Raw genomic sequence first — 7,371 nt, forward strand, 5'->3', positions numbered from 1 at the left:
AGGTCTTCTGGCTATTGGAACAGTTTCCGGAACAAGGTCTATCACAAACTCTACATCTGTGTCACGTGGAATTCCTGGCAGTTCCTTTGGAAAAACATCCGAGAAGTCACGGACTACCGGAATGCCTTCAAGTTCCGGAAGAGGGTTGGCATTGAGGGAATAGAGTTGGCATTTGGCAACTCGAGTAGAGACATTGACTATCTCACCCGAGGGATGGGTAAGCTGAACATTTCTAGAATGAGTATCAATCTTGGCATAATGAGCTGACATCCAGTCCATACCCAAGATGATATTGATATCCGAAGATTTCAAGGCTATCAAGGATGCTAGAAAAACTAGCATGTCTACTAGAATTTCATTGTCATAGGTTATCTTGGAGGTTTGCCACTTACTACCAGGGGTTTGGACAACCAATGGGATTGGCATATCACAGAAAGACATGTTATGCAAGTGTGCATAACTTTCTGAAATGAAGGAATGAGAAGACCCAGTGTCAAAAAGAACAGACGCTGGGTGATGATTAACAAGGAGCGTACCCAGTATGACATCGGGATCCTGTGCAGCTTCTTCTGCTGAAACATAGTTCACACGGCCACATGCAGGAGTTGGCTTCACATAATAAGCTTTGCCCGACTTGCCTTGCCCAACGGACTTTACGAGTTGCTTGGCACCCACATTCTGAGGACACTCTCGGGAATAGTGCCCTGGTTCTCCACACTTGTAACAGATCACCTGATTGGCACGTGGTGCAGCATTGCTAGCTGGACCACCATAGGTTTTTGCTGGAGGGTTGGTCTGATTCGTCTGAGGCGCCCCATAGGATGGCCTCGGAGTATATCTTGGCGGCAGAGAACTATTTGGAACCCACAGCCTGCGTTTTGGGAACGCGGAACCAGATGACGAGCCAAAGTCATGGGAGTGCTTCTTTGTGGCTTCATAGTCGGTATGACCAGTCTCGGCACTGATCGCCTTGTTGACTAGGGCTTGGAAGCTTGTACATTCATGGAGGCGCAAATCACGACGAAGCTCAGGGCTCAGACCCTTACGGAATCTTGCTTGCTTCTCGGCATCAGTAGACACCTCCTCTGTTGCATAGCGGGCGAGGTTACCGAACTCGCGGCTATAGGCATCCACGGTCAACTTTCCCTGGGTGAATGCACAGAACTCCTCTCTCTTTCTGTCCATCAGGCCCTCTGGAATATGGTGCAGACGGAAGGCTACACTAAAGTCTTCCCATGTGGTTGCTGGTTCAGCAGGATGCATAGCTTCAAAGTTCTCCCACCACAGATTGGCGGGTCCTTCCAGAAACTACGCCGCAAAGGTCACCTTGTCGGTCTCAGAAACATTCGCAGAGCGAATCTTGCACGATATACTACACAACCAATCATCAGCGTCGAGGGGATCGACAGAGTGATGGAACTTTGGAGGATTCAGCTTCACAAAGTCATTGAGGGACACTGCATCATTCCTAGGCTGATGAGCCGTATTTTGCTCAATACGCTCTAATAGACGGTTGGTCTCCCTTTTGTTTCTCTCTGCCTCAAGCATAACTTCCGCCACAGAGGGCGGGTGAGGCAGTTCCTCCTGCGACGCTTGACTACCCTCTCCTTGCTCATGAGCAGGGGAACGGTTCAACCTGGTGAACACCATCCTGACAAACAAACTCACAGCTTAGACCAATATCAGCATCAATGTTAACTATGGATTAAGAATGCACTGAACACATGGAATGCGGAAATGAATATCCGAACAGCATGGTAACAAGCAACTACCATATATACCCCATGGTTCATACTCACCATTACATAGTTCAGTACAACCTTAACCGAAGAGCAAACTACTGAAAACATGAAACTACTCATCAGAGGCTTCCAAGCTTCCTATACATTATTTATCTATGCCTCCGGAATTCATTTCACGACACAAGCATACCTCACAACTCACACAGGACTGTGGAAGTACAACTACTACCATACTATCCTTCCTCTCACGGTTCAGGCATCCGCATAGAACATCTCATAAAGATTGCCCCCATGGCCTGGAAGCTCAACCTGCGGATCAGGAAATACTCCAGCCCGAGACCCCTGGGATCCGTAAGGACACGGGTGTCGCCTTGGTCCCCTGACTGGTGGTAGTAGAGGTCCCCAAAGAGGGGTGACTCCTCCTATAGCAGGCCAGTCAACATGAGCCGGAAGATGGGTCCTAACAGGGTTCAGCATCTCCATATCTCCATACCCTGTCTGGATTACAGGTGCCAGCTGCGTCAAAGCCGTCCATAGACGGGCACGTCTAGCATAGAGCTCCATACGAAGGGCACGAGCATCCCTGTCTCTATTCTCTAGCATCTCAGCAGTGGACTGCAATAGCGGATCCTCCATAGAGGAATCAAAGTAGACCCCACTGAGGTATCCTTCTTCACCTGGCTGAGAGGCAGGAACATAGCAGAACTCTGAATTCTGCAGCAGTGCATGTCTAGCCCTCATGATGGTCAGCAATTAATAGGCGGCATCTTGAACTGCCATGTCAATAGTGACCCCAATCCATAAGACCAATGGATCGGCTCCTCAGCTCCAGGGTAATCTGGGAATACCCTAACAGTGCAGAGGTACTGACTTTGGTTAAAATCCAATACTGCTCCTCCACTGTGTACTCTGGGTACCAGCGGTAACCGGATACTAACATCATCCTGACTAGCATGGTCGTATGACGTGGCACATCAATGCACCTAGTCAGACGAACCACCTGACGAGAAGGACGGCCAGGCATCTGAAAATAGAGAGTAATGCAAAAGCATTAGAGCTCTGAAGACAAAATTGGGCAGCATAACGGCTGTAAATGCTCAAAAACAATTTTGAGACAACCCATAAAAATAGGATAGTGTAACCACTCAATTATCAAGTTCAATTCCCTGGTCATCAAAACTTACTTGCTTTTCCTTGGGATAAAAGAAACCCGAAGTAACTCTCGACCCGTTGTCCTATAATCTACCGATCAGAGACACGAGCCTAAGAGAAGATAAGTAACCTAGTCCTTAATCCCCGCAGAAAAGACGAGGATGACCATAATAGGATAACTTGAGAAGAGAAGCAAGAGTCTTACGTTCCCTTCCACAAACAATTCCCTTATATATAACTAAAGCAATTCTAGACTCAACTTCGACCAGTTTGGCTTAGTAATCCTATAGTCAGTCAGGCTCTGATACCAACGCTGTCGGGACCCCGATCCTAAGCCATAGGAATCCAGCCTGTAACACATCGCATCTCTTTGCGGTCTCACGCACGGTTATCCCCACGGTTGCAGCCTTACCTTAGCCGGGACAGTTTGCGCCTTTTGACTCGCGTATGCAATTGTGTCGCTAGCAATCCAATGACAAAGAAACCGGATCGACATGTCTAGTCATAAACCAAAGCGGCAGTTCCGCACAGGGACAGGCATACATGACCCAGCAAAGCAGGTGTCGATCACCAACGAATGTAGACGAGTCGTAGCAAGCTACAAGGACTCCATTACATCGCATGACATTTCCCCAAAGGGACAGACACAGCGGCTAAGAAGGACACATGCCGGTCAACCAATGTGTCCGGAGCAGTAGCGAACTACCATGGCTCGTTGGAATCACAAAGGGGAATTTCCCTGTAAGGACTGCTACTAAAGCCTACGGCTAGGTATTCGAACCCCATACATATCAAGTACAACACACGTACGCATGGCATACCGATATGTATAGATACATCGATGGCATCACAACATAACCATAAACATACAAACTTTATTTAGAAGGCTCAAAAGAGCCACACACACATAATATTACAAGGTAGGGGTCTCACGACCCATCATCACAAGTCATACAGACAATTCTTACAAGCCAGCGGAAGAGTAAAACTGTCTGAGTACAGACAGATGGAAAGATAAAGGAACACGGCCTGACTATCTACACACCCATCCTAGGGCCAGATCGTAGCTGGGATACCAGCTACTCGTCGTTGTCGATGCCTAGGTAGAACCCTCCATTAGGGTCATTAACAACCTCTGCAACAATTTATTAAGCAAACGTGAGTACAAAAGTACCCAGCAAGACTTTAGGATGAACTATCTACTCATGCAAGGTGTCAACAAGAAGTCGTGGGGTTTCATGCAGAAAGCGAGCATTTGACTCTTGGCTAGACAACTTGTATTTTTAAATAGTTTTGACAACTATGTTTCTCGCACACGAGTCCACTAACACCACAACAATACTCCATCGTGGAATCATTCCGTCTCCATACGGAAATGCCGTCCACGACACTCATGCTTATCTTGGCAATTTTATGAGTAGCCATTATAATTATCTATGAACAACATATGTTTCCAAGTAGTCCATATCCGTGGACGCGGCTATTCGAATAGATCATAACCCTACAGGGGTGTACTTCTTCACACATGCTCTCACCACTTATTGCCATGTGCACGTCATGCACCTCGGCAACCTTCAAGCGGAAGCCCAGCGAGGGAGTCGGCCACGACCGTTAACCACGCTAATACTTAGTCCAGGTCTATCGCCTATCTGAGGGTAACCCGCACGGAAGTCCGGCCGAGGTTTCCTCCACGACCCCAAACGATGTGCGCACGGATCCCAAGTCCACCATCCGGGTGCCACTTGGTACACCGTGCCACTGCCTACCGCATCATAGCCCACCTCTAAGGTCAGCGCTACGCACGGCCTCCAGCATGACTATAAACACCAGAAACTACTTGCAACTCCTGGACCGAGTACTAAGCGATTAATAAGTCGAGCGGGGTCATATTTCAGGGCCCAGCATGCGGTAGTATCTCGTCTTGGATTACATACACGGAACTCAGTTCCTAAGGACGGTTCCAATGAAACAACCCGCCATGTACTTCTACATAGCCTTTCACTGGTACCTTTACCAAATCAGGTTCAACACACAACCTTTACTTACTGAACACGTTTCCACAATTCTGTTCATCACCCAGATGACAGACCATACACAACTCTGAGCATAGCATGTATAGCAGGATAAGGCACATCATGGCTCAAGCATCTACCAGGTATGCTAGGTTGCAAGGTTCAGCTATTTACTATGACAAGGACAGGTCATGCAAAGGAAGTGGGTTCAACTAACGTGGTAAAAGCAGTGAAAGCATTTTGACCTAATGCAATAAGTAAGAGCAGGAGCCAGAACATGGGATTTATCGGGATGATCAAAATGGTTGCTTGCCTTGTTGCTCAGCAGAGGGATAATATCTGTCAGTCGGATATTCGGTGGAATCCGGAGGAGCGGGGCCTACCGGTAAAAACAACATTAATCAATAACAATCATATGCAACAAGATGATGCATGAGCATGGCATGAAAATGAAAGGTGGTAGGCTAATGTAGCTACCATTTCTTAAGTTGAAGTTAATTTGAATAAAGATTCAAATATTACTTCAAACAAGGTATTTTCGAATACCCTTTTAATTGATTCGACCTGATGCTTAGGTAATCTTGCTTTAGCATGCATTAAGATGGTATTTGGGGGTGCTGATTGTTCTTGATCATTGTTTGGTCATAATAGTTGAAGTGGAATTCAAATGGATTTCAAATTCCAACTCCAAATTATTTAATAAGGTTATCCTATTCATCATTTTATCTGTTTGGTGATGTTAACATTTTCAAACATGTTTGAAAATATCAAAATTAGATTCCTTGGATTATTCTTATCATTTTTCATATATAAATTATTTTCATTGGAGTTACATATTATTTTCTATGATTTTTAGAAGTTTTGGTCATTTTCTCGAATTCTTTTCAATCAGAACATCTCTTTATTGCGTCATATCTACGTCAGCACTGCGTCAGCAGGTCAGCCGACCTGGTCAGGTCAAACCTGACAGGTGGGGGGCACTGGTCAGCGACATAGGAGATAATCCGGCACTGACCAACCCCTAAGTGGGTTTGACCCACTGCTAGGGCCCACTGTCAGTGACTAATTAGCGCTAACTAACAGGGATTAGGTCGGGCGCGTCGTTCCCCGCCGGAGACTGACCGGCGGCGACCAGATCCGCGGCGGATCTTCGCCGGAGATGCACCAGATCTGGCTGTGGTGCTCGGAATCGAGTGCCGAGAGCACTGGGATGATCCCCAGGCTCGGCCTCATCCACTACGGGCATCAGGAGGGGATGAGGGTGGCCGGAGGACGCCGACGATGAGCCGAGGCGGCTGCTGGAGCTCGGGCTCGTCGGTCTCGTGGCTAGAGTGCAAGAAAACGAGGGGAACACACGAGAAACGCGCGCGAGCTCACGGTGGGGACGATGGGAGGTTTAGACGGCTCGGGGAGGTGTTGTAGCCGACGATCCAACGTCGATTTGCCGGCGGCCGGAGGTTGAAGACGACGGCAATGGGGCGTTATAGAGCTCGGGGAGGTCGATTCCTTTGGCGTGCGCGTCGAGCTTGATGAGGCGGAGAAGATGGAGTACTCTGGGAGGCTTCCCTGTGGCCACAGAGCTCGGTTGGATCGATCTCAAGCTCCTGCTAATGGCGGCAGGGAGAAGAGAGAAGAAAATCGAGAGGAGGGGAAAGAATGGAGAGCGGGGGAGGATAAGGACGCGCTCGGGGGAGTCATTCCCGTTGTCGCGTTGTCCTGGGGCACCCGAGGAGCGCCACGGCGAAGCAGGAGGTGGAGGGGAGCCGCCGTGGTCGATCTCTTCTCTACCACAAGGCAGAGGAAGAAGACGACCCTGCCCGTGTGGGCTAGGCCTCTATAGGTGAGCGTAGGATAGGTTTTTTTCTTTTTCTTCTGTTTTCGTTTTCTGTTTTATTTGCTGATATTGATTGCTATTTATTTTGGTTCAAAAAGCAATTCAAAATTAGTTTGAATAGCCTAGAGTGTTAGTTGGAATATTCCCAACTACTCCTAAAGTTTTCAACATTTTTGAAAACTTGAAATTATTTGAAAACAAATATATAGTTGTTTTCAGTAGCTTTTAACTTAAATTTAAAATGCCAAAAGTAGTTTGAAAATAAGTTTCATCTCTGATATTTTGTTTTCAACATTTATCAGAAATGCTGAACTTTTAAGAAGGCCATTTTGGGTTCATTGATTTTGGCACTTGTTGGAATTCTTTTGAATAAGAAGTGTCTAGGGTTTTGCTTTGGTTTTTCTTGTTTTGCTTTTGGGGTTTCCGTTTCATTTCCTTGGATGCATTGAAGAAAACATGAACACAAGTTACTAAACCCTAACAGGGATCAGGGATGTGACAAGGAGGAGGAGAAGAAGAAGAAATAAAGAAGAAGGAGGAGAAGGAGGAGGAGGAGGAGAAGGACTAGAAGGTCCTTGGCCTTCTCCTCCTTCTCCTCCTCCTCCTCCTCCTTCTCCTTCTTCTCCTCCTC

This window comes from Hordeum vulgare, chromosome 5H, assembly GCF_904849725.1.
Source record: "Hordeum vulgare subsp. vulgare chromosome 5H, MorexV3_pseudomolecules_assembly, whole genome shotgun sequence".
In the NCBI taxonomy this organism is placed as follows: domain Eukaryota; kingdom Viridiplantae; phylum Streptophyta; class Magnoliopsida; order Poales; family Poaceae; genus Hordeum; species Hordeum vulgare.